This window comes from Python bivittatus, unplaced genomic scaffold, assembly GCF_059951505.1.
Source record: "Python bivittatus isolate LINGU-HERP-01145 unplaced genomic scaffold, Pbiv_v1 ctg000850_np1212, whole genome shotgun sequence".
NCBI classification, from domain to species: Eukaryota; Metazoa; Chordata; class Lepidosauria; order Squamata; family Pythonidae; genus Python; species Python bivittatus.
In genome coordinates, this window is record NW_028277112.1 from 46,621,735 (window position 1) to 46,644,579 (window position 22,845).

The 22,845-nt window shown below is 38.0% G+C and overlaps 1 protein-coding gene across 1 annotated transcript in view; it reads left to right on the forward strand.

The window, feature by feature from the left end:
- The first annotated feature begins 22,550 nt into the window (after positions 1–22,550).
- TYRP1 (tyrosinase related protein 1) overlaps positions 22,551–22,845 on the forward strand; it is a 279,196-nt gene continuing 278,901 nt past the window's right edge. The window contains exon 1 of the mRNA XM_088130526.1: positions 22,551–22,722. The gene's annotated coding sequence lies outside the window, so the exon portion shown is untranslated. The remainder of the gene's footprint in view (positions 22,723–22,845) is intronic.

Sequence of the window (22,845 nt, forward strand, 5' to 3'; positions counted from 1 at the left end):
ATTTGACTTTGGTGCAAAAAATTCTTAGTGTGTTTGCATAGCATCAGGAAATAAGGAATAATAAAAAGTAATAACATTATATCCTAAAACTATGCAATCAGAAGAGGAGAATAGGTAACACCTATAAAGTATCTTAGACAACTAACAGCCCCTGCCCCATAGAAAAAAATTGAATCTGCCTCACTGATTGTACTCTCCCTTTGGCTAGCTTAGAAGGTAGAGATAATAAAACTCCCATCACATAAAATTTATGCCCATGTGGTGATGGGCAGATTGAGAAAATTGAAAATGTTCCTTTGTGTTGCCAGTTCTAGAGAGATCTTCATAGTGCTCTTCTTTTTCTAATTCTGGCTAGGATACTGGGTCATTTTACATTTTCTCACTCTCTGACAGCAGTCCCCCTGTAGGAGTCCAGAGTTGCTAGAAGTTGTGCAGCATATACATTTAATTTATTGTTGTTGATTGCATAGTCAGCCAGATTTTTGGGCTGGATTTGGCATTTTTATCCCCCAATCAAGTCCATCCCAAGGACCTGGAACAGGCATATGTTGTTGCTTCATGGTGTTAAAGGTACCGTCGCAGGATATAAGCTGTTCCAAGCAAAGCTGCCTTTTGCAATTGACTGATGGTGATTTTGTCAATGCCGATGGTGCTCAAGTGGTGCTCCAGTCGTTTTGGAATTGCACCCAAGGCACCTATTACTATTGGTACTATCTTTGCTTTCTTTTGCCACAGTCATTCTACTTCTATTTGCAGGTCTTTGTATTTTGTGATTTTCTCCAGTTCTTTCTCTTCTAATCTGCTGTCTCCAGGTATTGCAGTGTCCACTATCCAGACTTTTTTATCTGTCTTATCAATAATTGTTAAGTCTGGGGTGTTATGTGGCAGGTGCTTGCCTGTTTGAATTCTAAAGTCCCAGAGCACTTTAGCTTCTTCATTTTCTGTTACTTTGCCTGTTTTGTGGTCCCACCAGTTCTTGCTTGCAGGCAAATGGTATTTCTTGCAGATATTCCAATGCACCATTCTTGCTACTTTGTCATGCCATGGTTTGTAGTCAGTCTGTGCGATCTTCTTGTAGCAGCTAACTAGATGGTCCACTGTTTCTTCAGCTTCTTTTCAGAGGCAACATTTGCTGTCTGTTGCTGTTCTTCTCAATTCTGGCTTTGTATGCATTTGTTCATAAGTCTTGGTCTTGTGCAACCAGAATTAGCCCCCCTGTTTCTTTCTTCAACTTTCCTGCTCTTAGCCATTGCCAGGTCTTCTTGTTATATGCTTTGCCTGCTAGTTTGTGTGTGTGTGTGTGTGTGTGTGTGTGTGTGTGCTGGCCATGTAATACTTTGCCTTACCATGTCTCTTGTCTGTTCTTCATTCAGTCTTTCTAATAGGCCAGTTTGGTCTCTTTAGAATTCAGTAAGCCTTCATGATATGCTAGCTTCAATGAATCTTCTTCACTGTTGTTCAGATATTCTTCCAATGCCCTTTTTCCTTTTTCAACTCTCTAGTGCACATGCAACATTCCATGCCCTCCTATGTTCCATGCAATGTCGCTGCATGGATGAAGCGTTCATTGTCATTATTTTTATGGTCTTCCAATCCAGGGCTTCTAGTTCTGCTTGACTCCAGTCCACACATTACAGCTGTGTATCTTCCTTGCCTTTTCTCCACCATTTCTGCTGTTATTACAAGTTCTTTCATTTCAGCTTCTTTTTTATTCTAATCCACTTCCTTTATCCAAGCTGCATCTTGTTATATTTCTTTGGATTGTCCCATAGCTGTGCCCAGGACTTCACTGTTCCTTCTTTGTCAGGTGTTGGTTGGTTTATTGCAGTCTCTCCATTGATGGATTGGTAGAAGTTTTTCTGTTTTGACTGAAACTGGAGATTCTGCCTGTAGTGTGCAATTTGAGCTTTATATCTGCTGATCTTCTTGGCTATGGCTTTTATTTGCTGCTTTATTATTTCTAGTGCTTCCTTGATCTTCCTTATTTCTAGGTGATATTTCTTGATCAGGTACTCTTTGGTCTTCTTGTTCTTCAGATTCTTTTCTTTCATCTGTTCTAGCTTGCTCGCATCTGATCTTAGCATGCTGATCTTATTTTACAAACTGATCTTCCATTTTGATGGTGCTCCTTTCATCTGGCTCCTCTTATGAGACCTGTCCAATATGGTTGAACCTCTAGCTCTCATCCTCACTGGAGCATACAAGCCCCACAACCACGTCAAGGTAGTGCCTCACTGGGGATATTATTATTATTATTATTATTATTATTATTATTATTATTATTATTATTTAATGTAACAAAATTTTGTCCAGCAGCATGTAGGATTGACAGGGTATTATTAGATACTAACCTGTTGATATATAGATCATAAACTCAATTGTATTGTATAGCTGCTATTAAAACATTAGTCTTTATTATGTAGTAGTTGATAGCCATGCACTTTAATTCAAATAGTTTTTTTTTTAATTTAAGGACATTCTTTTCACTTACTATTCTTGTATTACATTTACATTTATTCCTACTTTTCCCCTTTGTGCTGCTATGACTATTTTATGCTTATCCAAGACTGTAAAAAAATGACTTGATTTAACTTTTCTTATTTAATGGGACGTAAACAAAATCTGGAAGAGGCATCCAAAATAGAAAAAATATTTTATTCAGTAAAGATGTCTTCTTGAATGGACAAGGGAAAATGCTACATTTGTATGTATTGGTTTTGGGTCCATACACTGTCTCAGAGATCCATCTTTTTTTCAACAGTCACTGAAGAGTTGATCCATTGACTGACTTCCTCTGATTTTTTTTTGTAACGTTTAAAGCCTAAAACCTTCTGGTTCCTCTTGAAGCATCCTATTGCTACCACTGGAACCATTTGCAGGGTGGTGGTAGAAATGTAAAATTAAATTCTGCTAGTTAACTTATGTTAACAGTGCCCAACTTGCCAACTTGCTCTGCAAATATCTGAATATTGTTCCTCAGGCAGAGTATCCTTCATGTTAGAAATAATACTGCCCAACTGAGGACAGGTTAGATTCATCCTCATCCTCATTTTGAATTCTTCTGTGCAACATATATCTACCAGATGTCTCGCATGTATTTGATATTCAATATTCCCCAAACTTTTTCAAGATGTTCACATAATTATTTTCTCTCCTTGAGTAATTTGCACACCATTAAAACCATCAGATGTTGCCTGCCCAGCTGCACTGAAGGAAAAAAAACCTATTTTCTGAACATCTTCTTTGACTGTACAACCTTCAACAGCATATACATATCAAAACTCTGCTTAAAAGTGTTTCAGAATTCAGCAGTGTTACCTGAGAACTACAGCTCTCTAGGAATTTGCAGATGCTCCATTTTTCTGTTTTGATTGTTGCTGTGTCTTCTTTTCTCTGCACCCCACTTCTGGGATGGAGACAGAGAGAGAGATTACGTTGAAATGTAAGAAACAAACCAAGCCAAAAAGCTTTGGTGTTTGGAATTCAGACGTCATCCTGCTTTGTTTTGAATTTGTGATTTTGGACAATAATTTGTGTGATCAAATGTAGCAATCCTTTTGTGGCCAATAAATTCCTCTGTGGGGCAGTATAAATCCCTCTGATTTTGATCCCATTACCTTGTATTTAGAAACAGACTGAGTGAGCAGCTTGGGTCTACTTAATTTAATGTAATGGCTAATTAGACAGATTCCTGTAGAAGAACGAACATAAAAACTTTGGTTGGAGAAAACTGGGTGAAGAATGGGTTGGGATGGGGGTGGGCCTTGGAGTCACCCCCTTTTTCAGATGCAAGCAGACCATCTGAGGGAGCAGCTGGATCTGAAGAGAACAGACTGTAGTTTCTGCAGTTAGTGAAATCAACTAAAAAGCCTGTGCTTCTTACAAAATCAGAACCATAGTCCTCCAAATAATTGTCTAGCCACTCCATAATAACTTGTCAGAAGGGACGACATTAATTCAAAATCAAAGTTATGACATAATCAAACTTCCTATTTTAGTATGAATCATCTTCAGTCATAAAAGGCTCAGCATGAATATGAAGGCAAATATTAAAGTACAGTACATGAATCTGATCAATAGAAGAATGCTGCCATCCCATCCTTCCATTTAGCTGACAGAGGCAGGTGAGACCAAGAGGGAGATCTTCTTCTTCCCACAATTCCCATCTCCAGAACACAAATAAGCATAAACATGAATCTCAACACTGCTTAGCAATCATAGACTGGAGCAGAATGTGTTGTTCCTGGACTTTTGCAGAAGAGAGACAAGCACCAGATGTCTCCAGGAATCCCCCTGTATTGGTTTCTGTAGTAGAATGGTAGAATATTGGAGTATATTTTTTTAGTATAATTTTTATTGTTAACAATTTGGACAAATACAAGTCCAAAATTTAAGCAGCAGAATTTAAGCAGCAAAATAAGGGCAGATAGCTAACAAATCCAAAATAACATATGACTAACTTCCATTAAACTTAAAGGTACTTGGTTAATACAATTCAGATCATTTTAAAAAAAGGGGGGGGGAAGAAAAAGAAAGAGAAACTACAGATAATAAATACAGTAGTATATTAAGACAATACTATAAATTATATGTAGATTGTATGTCAACGTATAATCTGTAAAACTACCAGGAGTCCTTTGTGAGTGTAACCGTATAAAAAAGAAAATAAATAAATAAAAATCCCTCTCAAAGTGTGGTCCTAGGACCCCTGGGGGTCCCCCAAAACCCTCTCTGGGATCTGCAAAATCAACATTGAAAAGTAATGCAATATTAAAAACCTGTTACACAATCATGAGAAGCGGTAATGGCAGCAAATGTGTCAATTTTAATTTTTAATACAGTAAATATCAATAAATATAGCCCATACAAACAAAAGCTCTTTGGGGGTGCTCCATAATTTTTAAAAGTAAAATGGTTTAAGAAACACTGGTTTACAGCATCAGGGAAGGCCACTGATGCCACTGATAAGGCCAGCTTTCTGGCATAGGCTCTCTCATCTCTCTCAGGGTTGGGAACTTAAGTAGGTCCTCTTTACCGCATCTCCGAAAATGGACAGGGCCATTTTGGAAAAGGCATCCCTAACGTAACCCAGAAGCCTACTGACAGTTACTGTAGCAGCCACAAAATCAATGTTATAGTACCATATTTTTATTATTATTTTTAATAGTAATTTTATTAAAGAATATAATTACAACAGTAAAAATGAATACAAACTGAAAAAAATAGAAGAATAAAAAGAAAGAGTAGAAGGTGCGGAAAATAAAGAAAAAAGAGAAAATAGAAAGAAAAATAGAAAATAAAGAAAAATAAGAATATAGTAAAGAAAAAGAAAAGAAATATATAAAGAAGTGACTTCTCACCTTCATCACAAGTTTAAACAATTTCAGTAACTTATTACCTTCTCTTAAAATACAACAAATGATCTCTTCTTCCCATATCCCATCTCTTATCTATAAACAAATCCATAAAGCATCCTCATTCCAGTCCTGATGTCAGCAAAAGTCCATAAAGTATTGCCAGAACTTTACCAAATAAGTCTTATTTTAACCTTGATCAAATAAACCAACTTTACATTCTGGCCTTTTACTTCTAACAATCTTAATCTTTAGTCCTTCAAATAATGTCATTGAACTTGATTTCTTTTTATTTGTTTGTTTTTTTGTCCCTCTCACAAAATTCTACAAAACTTTAACAAGCCTCTTTTGTAAATCCAATATAGGGGAATTATCCAGGTCATTCTCTTGGTTTATTGTTTGTATATCCCTTTCAATCGTTAAGACATCAGCCAGTTTCTTGTGTATGTCCAGTGTAACATTTTTTTTCCATATCATTCTTGTAGAAATCCACTTTCAACTCAGTCTCACTCTTGTCAGGTAGAACTTGCTCCTCTTCCATAACATCTTTTACACATAAAAGATGAGGCAGAGGCAGACACTTTTAAAATTAACTTCTGGGTCCTTTGTTCAAAACTATCCTTCAATATGTCCAGTGTTAAAATATTTTGCTTCATTCGGTAACTGTAAATTGAGTTTAAGTGTTCTCCTTTAATTGTAATCTTTAATTCCCACTAGTTCCCTCTAGTGTCCAATTTTTAAAACCTTATCTTATTATGTTACAAAACAAAAGCATTTCCCCACAGGAAGGATTCTTTATAATTAATTCCAAAATCATATTTCAAATTTATCTGGACCCTTAGTCCATTTATAGCTTTCTAAAATCAAAGTTTTAATCACCCTTTTGCTGTTTATTAAAAAAAATTAAATTTTTAAACTTGTATTTAAAACTTCTTTCCCTAAGGATTGAAGGAAAGTCACCTGGTGCTGTAAAACTTGTCAATCCAAAGGTTCCTAGCTGAAAAGCAGTTAACAAGCAATTTCCAAAAGTGATTAGAAAAGGAAATATGCAAAATTAGCATCCTTTCAAAGGCACCGATCACGGTTTAAGCAAAATGGCTATTCTTTGGGTTCCCAGAGTTCAAAACCAGCTGGAGACTGCTGTCTTATGGTCTCCTCATGAAAAAGCTGTCTGAAGCACTTGTGAGTGATCTCAAGTCCTCTCCTTATCTGGAGAGGAATGATTGAAGAGCTGGTCTACTCACTGGCTTCTGTGATGGTCACTGGCCTTGCATCCTCCATTTCTTTCCTGGAAGTCACAGTTATACTACAATATTGGGTTTTCTCCTGCAGCAATTTGCTGACTTCTGTATGAGTTGTAGCTTCTGAATTGTCCATAAAGGTAGCTGCACATATAGCATAGAACATAGGCATGTGGGATAAAGGCATGAATCATGGTTGATGTGGTTTCTTCTTCTGCCACAACTACAACTGGATAAAGGCTATGCTGGCCATAACTTCTACCTGTTGTTTAAGTAGGAGCCATGAGTCCAGGAGAACCTCCAGGTCATGGACCTGCTCCTTCAGAGGAAACACAACCTGGACTAGAGCAAACAGTAGAAGCAATGTTTCTGGAAGGCCTAGATGCTAACAGAAAAACAGCAGCTCTGCCTTGCTTGGGTGTAATATAGGTCTCCTTCTCCCCATCTAGTTCCTCATAGCATCCAGACTCTGGGACAAGTCTTCTACACTATCTCCAGTCTGGGATGAAGATGGACAACTAAATATTATCAATGCACTGAGGACACCTCATCTCAAACTAGACAGATGGCAAGTCCTATCAGTTTCATGTAAATCTTAAATAGCAAGGAGGAGGTTACCCCACATTGGCGAAACCATGAGTTTAATTTCCCCTCCCCTCCCCTCTGACTATTGACTGGATCACCCACTCTGGTGGGAATAAAACCATTGAAAAATGGTGTCTCCCATGCCCAACTTTTGCAGGCAATCCCTAGGGATGCTATTACCAGTCCTGAATGCCACTGAAAGGTCTAAAAGAATCAAAAGAAGCACAAAACTCCCATCCAGGTCCCAGGGAAGATTACCCACCATAGACTTTGAAGGTAATTTTCAGCAGCAAACTACTTGTTACCAGAATGTCCCTCCTAATTACAGGAGAGCTATATATCATATGAGAAAGCAACCCTTCTGACTACAACTTATTTTACTTTCCATTCAGCAGCTCTCTTTTCCTGCCCAGCACAAGAAGAGAAGACTAGATGTAGACAAACAGATCAAGGAGGGGAACCAGTGTCAGTGACAGCTATTGCAAGTGAGCCAGGTGGCTATAGGAGAAAATATCCTTTTCCTTCAAGCTTTTACTTGGAATTGGCAAGTCCAATTCTAACGGCCCCAGGAAAAATTCCCATAGCAGAGTTTGGCAAAGATCAGAACTGGGGCAAGAAAGTAGCTATTGATTATCCAAACAACATTGCCTTCTTCCTATTTCTTTAACAAAAAAGCTTTTGGAAGGTTACGACCAAACAAGGACTAAGCAAGATCTTAGTGCCTAAGTTCTCATGCCTACTCCAGCATTTGTCAAGAAGAGGAAGTCTGGAAATGAGACCTGAAATAGAGCAGAATCTACTTGGTGAAACTCATTTTCTCTTCTAGATGGACTTCCTCAGGCCAATTGTTCTTCATATTTAACATGCACCCATCTGGTTCCTCCATGTTGTTTAATGGCAGGAAGCATATGGCTCTAAGCATCAAACTTACATTTTTACCACACCTCTAATTATACCACCATATGCTCTATCATTACATTGTAATTGCAGATATTTTGCATTGTAATTGCAGATATTTTGCACTAGAAAAACTACTAAGCGTTCATGTATCAGACTGGTTTGCAAGCAGAGAGAGAGAGAAGAAGAAGCTGTCGCATACACTGTACAACATAGCTTCTGCTGATTTGCTTGCTGTAACCTTTGTCATTTGAGGAAGAACACAAAGCTCTAGATACAGTTGGACTTAAGCCATCTGGTTCTTGGAGTAACCAGAGGTGTTTAATACTAGTATTCATACTAAGAGGCTTGACGAGGAGTCTGAAGGCTCAGAAGGCCTGATTTTCTTCCCTTCCTAATATTTTCAATCTTCTCTTCTATATCTTCATTTCTGATTTCATGGAAAGAAAAATAATAGAGCTAAACTGGGATGATAACCATTTTTCACAAAAGTCACAAGTCACCTTGGACTTTTAATTCTCAAGGAATGCAACATATATTTAGGGACTAGCTTGCAAATTCAGCTGCCACATCTGCTGCCAATATGAGAACATCTAAAGGCTTGCAGACTTGCTGTAATAAGTCACATAATATTCCCTGTGATAATGTGCATTGCAGGCACAGGACAACGTTTTAGGAAAGCTATTAAAAAATCCCCACTTATGCAGTGTAAAAGACCAAAATGTTTATATTATTTATGGTGACCAAATAAAAGCTTTTTCTTCCTCATTTAACTCATGTTGAAGCTTCATCAGTTGATAGTAGGGTGGGGGGAAGGGAGAACAGAGTTTGCCAAATGAACTAATTAAATGTACAAAATTCAGATATTTTGAAAATAAATTCAGCCCACTTATAATGGAGGATATAGTGTCAATGGAACCCCAGAAAGAAAAAATAACATGATGTCATACAACATACACCTAGAAATACAGTCATTTCTCCAGTTTTAGTGTATGCAGTGTGATCAGGGCAGTCACAGTAATACGCTGCTCTCTGAAAATTATAATGGAGAAACAAAGCAGTTTTTCCGCCCTGTTTTTCTCCATTGTCAGGCATGCAAAAGGGGACACAGTTCATGGTCCAAGCTAAAATCCTGTTTCATCTAGGCAAGTATTTCTGTCCAGACGTCCGACAAAAATGCTCCTGTTTATTTTTAAATTAATTATAATTATTTACAGTGGCCCTATAAATAATTGTAAGTAATTTACACTCCATAACATAATGTGATTCACAACTACTCTCTGTGGTTAGGCATGAATATTCCTATTTTAAAGATGGATTAAAACAGAAATCAAACAACTTGTCCAAGATTTATCTTTATAATGTGCAGCTGACTCTCTTTCTCTCTTATTGAGTAGTAAATGTGTGCGATTCCAAATCAGAAAGGGACCATTACGTGGGAGGGGGTGGGGGAGGAGAGGAATGCTGAATTTAGAGAGAGAGAGATTTTGAAAAAGTGAGAGCAGTCTCAATTTACACCATTTTTTTCCTTTTAATTTCAAGGCACCCTTGCATGCTTTATAATTAACATATCTGCAGTTTGACTCTGCATCTGGATTTTAGAGGTTATGAATTCCATTTATTTGCTGACTTGAACAAATACTGAAATATTCTCAGATCATACAAAGGGCATTGTAGTTTGCAAACCCTGCCTGCAGCCACGGCAATTTGCGACTTGTAACTACCAATTAAGTAATGAATTCCATAAGCTATAATAACATGCAATTACAAGTTTTTAGTTATACCCCATGTAGCAATTCACAGAACAGCCCACTCTGACACAGTCCAGTTGAGAATCATCTTATTTTGTTTTAGCAGTAGAGTTAAGGCAATCATATCTGGGCTGCAAAAATTCAGATTATAGCGAAGACTCTTGACTGCCATCTATTGGTCATTCAGATGGTTGGCAGACCTCACTGTAAAATATGCAAGGGAAGAGCAGTTTGAAGTTCTGCCAATAGAAATACTAAAGGGGCTGCACGTATATAGTTCTTTTGTCATTTTGATACTAAGCTGCACATTTGGAAATACAAGCTCCATACCCCCCATAAACTATCACTGGAAATCAACAGACATTATTTTTACATGACTTTATTTGACTTTATTTATGCATGTTTCTGCAAAAATAATTGCAGCTTGAGTGTCTTATAAACGCCCATCAAATTTAGAGAGCTTCAAATTAAATGCTATTTCTTTGGAAGTAATTGCTTTATTTCAATATCCCCGAGTCAAGTCATACCAGAAATTGAGGTGTATCATTTGGATTCTAATTCTATAGTTATCTTCCTGGGACTGAATTTCACTGAGTTCAAAACAGACCATATGGGGTTGGAAACTTGTTGTGCTATATCAGTCAAGTGCATTATTAGAGGATAAGCAGCAGAATATCAAAGAAAAATGGCAGGACAATAGGTTTATCTGAAGTATAAGTGAAATGCAATTACTTTGTTATAGATCATCAGGCTCCAGAGAAAATATTTTAACTTACTTTATTTTTCTGTATGGAAATTGAAATATTGAAAGGCATTTAATAGTTGCCAAAAAATCTATGGCAACATTCATCATTCTGTCAAGTCTGGGCAAACCCCCCTGAAATAAAATAAAATATCTTTCAAAATGAGGCTAGGCTATTTCTGGTGAAAATCACTCCAAGCTCTGTTTGTATTCATAGATCCATATTTGTTGTCTTCAGATGGGGTCAGTCAACTTGAATGGCTTCCTTCATTTGTGAAGATCTATGCTCAGCTGTTATCTGGGTGGAAGGCAGTTGGCATAGCCCATGCACATAGCTTTCTATATGGATTCATCTGACATTGCATCTCACCATACTGCAATCTGCTGAGGATGTAAGCTTCCCCTAGTGGAGATTAAATGTGGTTTTTGGAGCCATTCTGTTGTTCCCAACACATCCGCTCACAAACTGCGATCTGGGAGACAGAGGAGTGTGCAAAAGAGACCCGTGTAGGTATTGCTTTCTTTCTGGTATAGAGGTTCATGGGAAGAAAGCAATTGTCTTTCTGAGAATTGCAGAGGCTGACTTTGTTACTCGGTGAACAAATTGTGATAGACTCAGTAAGAACAATCTGAGTGGCATCGTGAGCAGTCAAGAGGTTTGCCCTGTGCGGTAGACCTGACTCACTACAGATAGTCTCCAGGTTAAGAATGCCTGATTTACAGATGACCCATAGTTAAGAACAGAGCCCATTGTAGAAAAATTTGAATTAAATACACAGTGATTCGAGTTAAATATACAATGATTTGAGTTAATTGCACAATACTACTTATACAGTATTATACAATAATACTGTTCCAGCTTACATACAAGTTCGACTTAAGGACAGACCTTGGGAAAGGAACTCGTTCTTAAATTGGGGACTACCTGTATTTGGAAACAATTTCATTGGTAAAAATGGCTGGCCCAAGAAGTAGAAGTGCCTGTGGCAGGACAACATCTCCTTCTTTCCCAGTTTCATATCAGTGGTCTTCTGGATTTTTGCATTCCACATATGGTAACTTATCATTGGAACCATTTCAAACTACAGCATTGCTTAGACCCATTAGCCATGCTTAAACTTAAGGCACCTTATAACATGTACTCTGCATGCCTTGACATTCGTTTACACTACCGAACGCTTTCCGTGGATATGTAGACCCTTTTCACATGACCATTGGATTCACACCCTCCCCTGTAAACAATATTTTCATGCCACTGCATAGCATCCGGCAAATATCTTCAGGCAGCTAGCACTCTAGCCCAGCCAGTGCTGAAACAGCAGCTAGCTGCTAGCCTGGCCCCTTCCTTGTTCTTTACTGTAATGGTATTGGGAATGACCTTGGGAAACTGGGGGAAGAGCTGCAGCCAGGGGAATGGTTGGATAAGAGGCGGCTTAGGCCACAGTAGAAATGTGGGTATGGCAAAGTCTCAGAAGGGACCCTCCCTAGATTCTTGAGGTCTAAGGTGACAGGGAAGAAATGTACTTTCAGACTTGCAAGGTTCTGTTAATGTAACCTTACAATAAAGTAGAATTAGTTCATCTGGGCATGCTTCCTGTCTGGACTAACTTGCAAGGTTGACATCACTGGTTATTTAAAACCCTATCCATCCCCTGAGTCACTTAACTGTGGAGGATGGTGGGGGAGCAGATGAAAGTAAAGTGTGACAGGACCTTGACACTTAGCAAACAAGGGAAACGCCCTGATCTCAAAAGTGGATTAAGGTGCAAATCCCACCAATGGGAAATGGCCTCCCTGCTGCCACATTTTCTCCATGGGAGTTCCACTGTTAATTAATTGGCTTGGTTTTCCAAGCCCCATGGAAGATCTGTGCCATCATAGGAAAACAGCAATGAATGGTACTGGGAATCGTAGTAAATTTTATTCACATGTAGCTTTGGGCAATTTACAGTGGATTGGTTCCAGTTTTAATCAGAATACATCCACTGAAATCAAATGGGACCTAATTTGGTCATGAGTGAGTCCCACCTGTTTCAGGAGATCTATTTTAAGCATGACTAAGCCTTAATTCAGCCTGTCATGCTTGTACTACATCAAGTGGTTAGTGCTGAATTTTATTGCAGATATTCTGTGGACCATGTGACATGCAACACATTATCCTTAATCTTAATCTACCCCACTCATTTAAAGCAAACCTATTTAAACTTTCCTTTAATTAATGTGTTAATTAACAGACTGAATCTGTTCTAACCATGCCTAAGAACTGTAGCATCAATCAGTTGGATCTCATTCTCAACTGCCACTATTGCCTGATATAGAAACTGTACCTAATCCTGCCGGTGTTGTTTCCTGAAGGCTTGAATTCTTATCATCTTAATAATTAGGGAGCTAATAGCGTAAAGATATAAATGGGCGCAGTGATGACCAAATGGAAAAATGTCAAAAAGAAAAAGTATATGCGGAAGGATGTTTTAATCAGGCAGTGTTTTCTCAGAGTAGGCACTTAAACTGCCATTGTTCAACAGCTTGTTGGCTCTGTAGGATATCAATAAAATAAAGATGAAACTAAATCATACAATTATAAAAAGCTGTAAAGAATGAGTGCAGTTCGCAGTGAAAGCCAGCAAGTGAATCTGTAAACCATCTAACTGCAAACTCATAATTACAGTAAGCACGTAGCAGCACTAAAATGTAATGTATTTATGATGAAACAAAAAACAAACATGGATAATGCAAGTACTTCGAGAAAATAATCACATCTAGCTATTTTTATCTTTGGGCAACTATTGTCCCCAAAGTTATTTTGCTTAGCTCCTAAGCAGAGAGTTATAAACTTAGGAAGGCAGTTTCAAAACGTTTTAGCTCACTTTCCCCACTTTTACTGTAAGACTGAAAAAATTGACTTTATAGGTTTGGTTCAGAATTACTTTAGATTCACTTTTTACTTGAGTAGGAAGGAATATGACAAATTTTGAGAAATAGTAGGTTGCATCTTAACTTATCTTATGTCTCACCTTTTGTTGGGGGGGACCCGAATTAGTAAAGATGAGAGAATACATCATATACATATACATATGCATATGCATACAGATGGTCCTCACTTAATGACCACTTGTTCAGCAATCTTTCAAGCTAACGACGATGCTGAATGAGTGGTACTTATGACCAGTCCTTGTACTTATGCCAGTCACAATGTCTCCACCATCACATGATCGCCATTTGTGACCTTCTTTGCCAAATTCCTACAAGCAAAGTCAGTCGGAAAGCCGGCAAGAGATTGCAAATGACAACAACGTGATGTCCTTGCTTAACAACCTGTGGTGTTCATTTAATGATGGCAACTGGAAGTGCCAGCATTTCCATTGCTAAGTGGTGCAGTCACGTGATGTTGCGTTTTATGACCACATTGCTTAGCAACAGAAATTCTGGTCCCATTTACTGTCATTAAGTGAGGACTACCTGTATACATACATACATACAATATACAAAGAGAAAGATCTATCTAATTAAACAAGTCCCACCACAGGATGCCTATCAACAGAATAGATTCCTACCCCAACCCTTACCCCCTTCTTGGGATGGTAGAAGATTTATGGGGACAGAGAGAAATGGAAACTATGATTCCACTCTTGGGCAAAGATCACAGCTGACTTGGATTGGCTATCACTGAATACTTGTACTCTAATTTCTAGGCAACCCCTGCTTTGGTTTGCTATATTGTGGTAGCTGCTACCAGGAATGCATAGGTATCCATATCTCTGGTGCTTTATCAAAATGATAAAAGCAGCATCATGCCCTCACAATGTATGCTCCACCCCTTTTGGACCTGCATGTGACATCACAATGCACATATAAAAGCTGTGCTGCTTTTGCCAGATGATGCCCTCTCCCTACTCCCCCCACCCCAGGAGGCCACTGACAGAATGGCTTAACAGTTAAGAGGGTTATGCAGAAAACAGATGTCTCCTGATTCCTCCTGGAAAACCCAAATATCAGCTTTGAGGTTGGAACACTTAAAGGGGGAAACAAGGGGGACTTGTTTAACTAGATAGATCTTTCTCTTTGTATATTGTATGTATGTATGTATACAGGGTTTCTTACAGCCCTACTCAAAAGAGCCTTCATTTTCTTATACCCTGAAGGGCCATTTTGAACTTGGAATGTTTTATGTTTGTTTGTTTGTTTGTTTTGCATATCCCTACAATTTAGGATTGCAGAAGCCTGTATGCCAAATCAGGATTTCTTGGTTTTGGGTATTTTGTTTTGGTTTACTTTTCAAAGTAGATTTTAGTACTCTGAAATGGGAGTTGATACTAAAGAAAATTTATGTAGCGTATGGATGACGGACAGAACACTTGGAATTCCACTTTGCCTGCCACGGCTTTCTGCACCTATAACCTGGACACAAAAAGTAATAGATGTCGAGATGGACAGCGGGGGACTTGTTGGAAAGTCTTACTTTACATGCCTCTCTGTAACCTCCCTCCTGTTAATTAGATTGATATTCTCAGGGCTTTCATCACTTCCTTCCTCTCTGAGTTCAGCTGTTTTCTTTTCTGAGTCTGACTTATGCAGTTCAGGTTCTCATCTGTCTCCATAATGCAAGAAAGCACACTGAAGGCTCTTATGACATAAGTAACTCAGGCTTTTTAAAAAAATCACTATGTTACTTCCTAATTATCTTTATTTTGTTCTTTTATGTAATCCCCAATCTCAGACATACTTTCTGATAAAAGCTACAGTCCAGACTTTGTTTTTCTCTCTCCATGTATTCTTTCCACTGGGTTAAGCTTTCTGTTGTTCAACAAAAACCATCTTTCTTTCTTTCTTTCTTTCTTTCTTTCTTTCTTTCTTTCTTTCTTTCTTTCTTTCTTTCTTTCTTTCTTTCTTTCTCTCTCTCTCTCTCTCTCTCTCTCTCTCTCTTTCTTTCTCCTTCCTTCCTTCCTTCCTTCCTTCCTTCCTTCCTTCCTTCCTTCCTTCCTTCCTTCCTTCCTTCCTTCTTTTTTGCTATTAACTTTTTTTTTTCCAGAAAAACCATTTGGTGGTTTCCTAAAAATGCTTGAAGGGGCTTGTTGCAGTCTCCATATCAGCAGTCTGGCTTCAGATATATTGATAAAAGTGTTCATAAGCAAACAAGATGTTGGGCAACTCTCTTGATTTGTGCGTATCTTGTGTCTGTATTAGTCATTGACTTAGACGCATGTGCCACGGGTTGCCAGCAATCGTCATGTTTCTGCAGAATTACTGCTCCTAATCCAGACTGTGATGCACCCACTGAAATTTTGATGAGCTACCTGGAGCATAAAACTCTAATACAGGCGCTTACATTTGACAGCAACCCATGATTTCTCCTCTTGCAGAGCTGCTTTTGTGGACAGGGTTGGCATCATTTCTCCAAGTAGTTTATTGTTGCCAGAAAATAACTTTTTTGATTGGCCCTCTTGTGTCACTACAGGAGACCATGGTTTCCATTTATCAAGTTTAACTATTACAGCAAGTTATTACTCCATAAAGAAAAGACCCAACTATATGTGACATTAATTAATTGCAGAAATCCAGATAATGTGTTTTACATAGTCTTGGAGAAGTCTGGGCAGCCTCTGAAATGTGGAGTATGGCATGGCAAAGTTCAACTCTTTCTGGCCCCTAAGAATCTTAACGAGCCTCACTTCTTCAAAGCTTCTATCTGAATTTCAAGGAAAGCCTTCTCCTGAACTGCAAATAGCAGTTTTAGACAAACATTTAATGCAGGGCTCAGGGCAGAGAAAGAACTCACGCAGATTCACCTCCCTATTCCATACACTTCCAAGGTTGCTCATAACAAAACTAGCATCCATGGAATAATATACCCTATTAAATTCTAAATGTGTTTCCAAAACCTTGAACTGTATAATTATACAATTTAATGAGTCCTGAATGTAATTGTACTTATCAAATCAAATATTACGGTCATAGACAAGCATAGTAGTTGTACTTAAATCCAGATTCATTCTATGTGGAATAAATTTATTTCAATCAGTGGGTTTTCTCTGAGAATTCCTAAGCCAAGATCCCACCCAATGTGTCCACACTGTCATCACTGTTTTCTTACACCATGCATTTGTAATACATTTCACAAAAGGAAGCTACTTATTCAAACATTATGTTGGATGGAATCCAAAGGTTGTGAAGGCCTCTCTTGTGAAGACTGAACATCAAAGCAGCCACTTTTTTCAAAATATAGTCATAATTGAAGCCAGTTTTCCATTTTAGCTTTCAATAAATTTGAAGATTGTTTTAAACAAACATTATAATCCTCTTGTCCTCCAACATGTGAATATATTAAGGTGACTTAACTCTGCTATGATGAAATTATTTGTCATGATATAGCAGGATCCCTTTTTAAAAAATTAAAAGAAATAACACTTACTAGAACAGTTGCTTTCAATGAAAAAGGCAAATTTACAACTGCCGACACCACCAATTATAGAATTTACCCAACTGCAAATGTGGTTGAAGTTGTTCCCCAGCTTCTATCTGGGAATAGGTCTAGCTGAGAAGGGGCAAAGTTTTGTCCCAGCTCTGTATCTGAAGCTGTACTTTTTTCCTCAAAATCTAATACTGTTCCCTGATATCTAATAATTCACTGCAAATTTAGACCTGATAACTGCAGGGCTAAATGAAAACTGAAGGAAAAACTCTTCTTGAATGGATTAATAATCACTGATTTTATATCTAGAACCCTGACAAAATCTAATGTTGTTCTTCATGCTTCCTTTTTCCTTTTTTATTGCTTTAATATTTAAAAAAAAAAAAAGAGGGAAGAAAAATACACATAACAAAAACCAAAACAAAGAAAGGGAAGGAAAAGACAAAAATATAATATTGGACATATAAAAAACAGCTCACTATTAAACAAAGTATTAAATCTTGACCACCCAGAGTAATATTGGTCAATCTTTCCAGTATAATAAGCAGGGTATGTGCACATATCATTAATCCAATGTTATGGGCCTAGAGCAGCACTATTTTCCATCCTAAGGATTTTTTTTTTTTTTGATACACTCTTGCTTGATAAATCCAAACTTCTTCATATATTGGAAAATTCCAAACTTTCAGTATACAGTCCATCATCACATTGACATCTTTAAATCCCATTCATCTTCCCGTAATCATATTGTATTTACAAACTTATAAATATTAAATCAAAACAGGTAAAATAAGTTCATATTGTATATAAAAGTGTCCTTCATGCTCCCTTTCTGAAAGTAGTTTTCTCAAATCAACACTTCTGACACAATGTCAAACTATTGTTTGTTTGCTTGTTTATTATGACATCATGGAGAAAAAAGGACTTCAGTCAGCTGCTTTCAATCTTCCCACAATTCCCAGTTCTTTCGCATGCAAGAATGACATTAATAAATAAAATAAATAAATAAATCAGTGATTATTCACTTCTCATCTTACAAAAAAGTTTGTCTTCTCTTCTAGTACTTCACTGATAAAGTATTATTTTATTCCATCTTAAACTTAAACCTCAACCATTGAAAATAATACTTAAAAAAAACTTTCAGAAACATATACTGGCTTCACAAAGGCATTTCAGAGAAGAATAAGTTCTATAGATAGAACATTTTGAACGTCCTTCACAATCTCACATTTATTTGCTTAGGCAGTTTACACCTGCATCTTGTTGGCAGAACATTTAGTGACGATGACAATGTGAAACATTTCCTTAACACAAAGGTAGCCTTGCACTTTCAAGCACTCACAGAGATGCTTCTTGGCTGATCTCTAAAATAGATGTTCTGTGTTCTTGCCATTTTTGACATTTACACAAACCTCAGGTCAGCAAGTCAGATGCCCTTGGCATCACCTTATGTTCTTGGCCAACATAAGAGTCAGTAACGCTGGGCTGATGGTGGGGAGGGTCACTTCCACATTGACCCTCTTAGATACATTGACCATTAAGGAACAGCTTGCAGCTTACGACCTGATTAATCATTATGAAATGGAGACATTTTCATGAGGTCAGCGATCTCTGCTGGGGAGACAAGTGGGGGCCAAACTGATGGTTGTCAGTAGCATTATGGCATCACAATGCAAGCCCCGCCTCTTTTCTACATGCATCACAACACTGCATACAATTCCCAAAGGGTGGAGTTTGTGCTATATACAAGAACGTGTGTGTGTGTGTGTATACATACACATACAGGGGAGTCAAAAAAGTCAAGATGGCAATTACAACCATCCCTGTGAACACATCTGTGTATGAATGTATGTGTCTGTGTTTATTTCTATGTATATATAAACATATACATATTAGTATTTTATTCATACACTCAGAACTGATTGACTGCCTTGTTGGCTGATTGACTGACTTACCAGTGGTAGGAATGGTCCAAGAAAGTTAATGAATGTATCTTCTTGACAGTAGTACATAGCAATTGGAAGTTGCGCACCCATCCTTCAGAGGAAACTGATGCAGTGAGATAAATTGAATGGGCAGTGGATACTCAGAAAATCTCTGATAGAGTTCTTACTTATTGGCATCTGCTGTTCATCAATGGTTAGAACTAAAAAAGGGGGAAAAGTCTTGAAGTTATTCTCTTTGTTTCCTGCCATTGCAGCAGAAAGTGAAAGAGTCCTTAGCAGGCTGTGTCTGAAGCATTCTGTCCACGACCAATACTAGATGTAGCATTTTCCCCAAATTCAGTGGCAGCCAGGCAGGCACATTATAACAAATACTGCACAACGTGCGTTCTGCTGAAAGCATGAACATAAGACATGAATCATCACTTATTGTTGAAAAGGAGATATTGGAAAAGTCAGGTGCTTTATAAAACTGAGAGCACTACAACTATAGCTCCAGTTGCCCAAACTGTGGTGGATCTGCCCCAGCTCCAGGAGGAACAGGGTCTGGGTAGGGGGGGAGTCAAAAAAGTCAAGAAGGTGGCTGCAACTGCATGATCAAAGCCCTGCCTCTTTTCTATGTGTGACACAAGTAAAATGGACCTAGGTTTTGATCACTCAGGCATGGTCACCATCTTGACTTTTTCAACCTCCATCTCCTCCATGGACCCCCCTGCCCATTAATAAAACAGACTTTTAAACTCCTCCAACTGCAAGATTGAGATACATTTTACTCAGCAGATATAGAAGCTGAAAATACCTAACTGAATCATCACAAAAGCAGGCAGTGGGGAAGTATATTGAAGTAAAATATTATCAAGGTAAAGGGGTGAGGTGGATCTGGCCAATCATGAATGAGATAAGTGTCCACATGTCAGGATCTAGCCTGTTCTTCCATTTCCCTTGCCTTCAAGAAAAGTAAAATATAGAATTTCTAAAGTAAATAGAGTAACTTGCTCTGAAATAAAGTGTATACTGTAAAGTAGCTGAATAGTCAATCCTGTAACTAATTTACCAGCAACCTACATTGTCTTCATTCTGTGTTAATAAAAAAATAAATTAGTTTAATGGATTTCAGGAAAATGTTCTTATGGAGAAAAATCAAGAAACCAATTTAAAAAAAAATCTTTGCATGTTGCTTGAACCTCATATTTCTTTTTATTGCTATTTCATTTATAGAAGTAACTGAGCAATTCATAATACATTTTGTCCCTCCTGTTTGAAAGAGAACAGATTAAAAAAAAAACAGCATGTTCCATATAAATATTTTGAAAGAAACAGAGTAAAGAAACAAGAAATACTGAGCAAATAATCTTGGTCAATAAAACAGAATATTAAATAATAGTAATGAGCAAGATTTTTTGTTAAAAAGTCTGTGCTTGAAAGCTGCTTGCCCCCTGTAAAATCCCATGGGTCTAGCAAGTAGTCAGAGCACTGCAGTTTAATAAGTAAATAAGAATGGAATGGTGTTCTGGTGATTATCATGGCAATTCATTTTCAATGTACAGCGTATCTGGTACTGCATACATGGGGATGGGCAGGGGCATCTAACGCAGGGAGTCCCAAAAGTCAATATCTTGGCCACAACTCCATTGTAAATTGAACCCTGGAGAGACTGGGATTGAGGTGGTGCATCCCATCATGGCCCTCCTTAATCTCTCAATCGTGGGATCCTGGACCGAGTCAGGGGGTTGGAAGTGAGAGGCAAAGTGTTGTACTCCAGGGTAATTTCCAGTCAGGTATAGCCACTATTAAACAGTGCCATCTAATGGGACCCAGAAAGTATGCCTTCTCTGTCATGGCGCCTGCTATTTGGAGCAGCAGAGTCCTCAAGATTTGAATGGCCCTGACCCTGCCAGCCTTTCAAAAGGTGCTATAAACCCAGTTCTTCCGCAAGACATTGGGCCAGGGTGTTGGGTGAGCCTGTCTTGGAGTTGTGCTGGATGTTTTTGAGTCTCTCCAAAGTTATTTTGTGCTTTTAAAAAAAAAAAAAAAGTCTTTAAAAATTGTGTATATTTATTTTTAATTATTTTTAATTGATTATTACCTGCCTAGAGTCGCATGTTGAATGGGCAGCTATATGGATTGATTGATTGATTGATTGATTGATTGATTGATTGATTGATTAGGTGGGGTTTTGACTGATCATTCATGGCCCTCCACCTCTGCATAAAGTAGTTTGAATCAAGTGGCTGCTTGTGTAAAATGATTGTTAAATTGCATGTATGTCAATAGGTCCTACATTACTGTTACCTACATTACCTACATCACAGTTTTCAGCTGAATAAGTTGTATATGCTGCCACTGCTTGCTTTAAAGAACTACAGAATCACCCTGAAAAATCCTGTGTCTTGGAAGAGCTTTCCCAAATGGATCCTTCCAAATCTACAATGGCTAGACTTCATGGCTTTGGCCATGCTAGTTGAGGATGTTGGAATTTGTGGCCCCAAGAGATTGGGTGGGCATTAGGTTGGAGATGGTAACATGCCAATCACAGGAGCAAGCCTGCTTTACCACAGCTTAAGCTTTAACATTTCTAACCCACGAAGAAGACTCCTCTTTCGTGCTTCTTTTTCCAGAATTTTGGGGGGGGGGGGAGGGAAGTAAAAAGTTCAATGTTCATCATCCTTCAGAAATCCACACACACCAGAGTGCTTTTTCTAGTCTACAGAGGGTAAACCTTCTAAGGTGAGAACCAATTTCTCTGACCCTCCAACCTCCATAATTTGGCCTTCATTTCCAATGTTGAAATACTGAATTGTCTTGTATAGTAATAAAGCCCACTTCCTTTTCTTGTTATAAGCCAGGTCTGGGTAACATTTGGAGATCTTTGTATGGAACATTTCAATAATTTTTGGCTGTTCTACTTGAAAAATAGCCAGTCACTTTAAGTTAAAGTATGCAGCAGCAGTAACTGTAGATGACAGATTAATTGTATGTAAGATGAAAAATGAAATTAAAAAATCAAATACACATAGAACTCTGCCTATTTTGCTATCAAGCTCTCTTAGATGAATATGAAGGCAGTATTCAAGAGACAAAATTCCTAATGTCCTACAGATTTGAGAGGGGGGAGCTGACATCATATTACGAATAGCCTCCAGAGCAGCCCTTCATTATGAGGTAGCCTACCTCTGAGGAAAATTGCCTATGATGTTTTCAGTTTCAAGGCAACATCTGAAATTGTGTGTGGCCAATTTAGAAAGTATTTCACTCAATCTCAATGTCTTTGTTTATCTTCACTGCCAGCATCATATAGTAAAAATCAGATTGGCAATGCATCTTTGGCTAGGATCATTCAAACAAATCTTCCAGGAATAACAAGCAGCAACCAGAGGGATCACAGAGCAAAAACTGAAGCAGTTAGAGGAAACAATGGTATCTAACAATGAATTATAGTTACAAAATCTACATGAAAGAATATTAAATAATATTCTGAATGTCTGAGTAAGGGGTTCTACATTGCATTCTTGGCTCTGTTTACTTGTGGCAGAAGGTCGCAGATTGCCAATCTTAACCAATGTTTCCGCCTAGCGGTCATGTGAGCTTAAGCACAACACTTTTTGTAGTCTGTAGGAGTAGCTAAAATTACAGTGAGGTGCTTATTCTCATCACCTCCAGAGCTAAGAGAACTTCTTCACACATATCTCATGAATGGAATCAACGTGATCATGATCTCAAGCCTAAAGGAAGTGACAGAACAGCTGTGAACACACTTGAGCTGATGAAATTTTGAAGGACTGTGCATAATTAAGACAGAGGTATGGAAATCAGGATTTGGGCAGGGGAAGGTGATGAAGCTGAACTACAGTGACTGAACAATTCACCATAGAAATAGAGTTAAGGAAAATGTGGTGCTGGCAACTTGAAGAAAAAACTGAAGT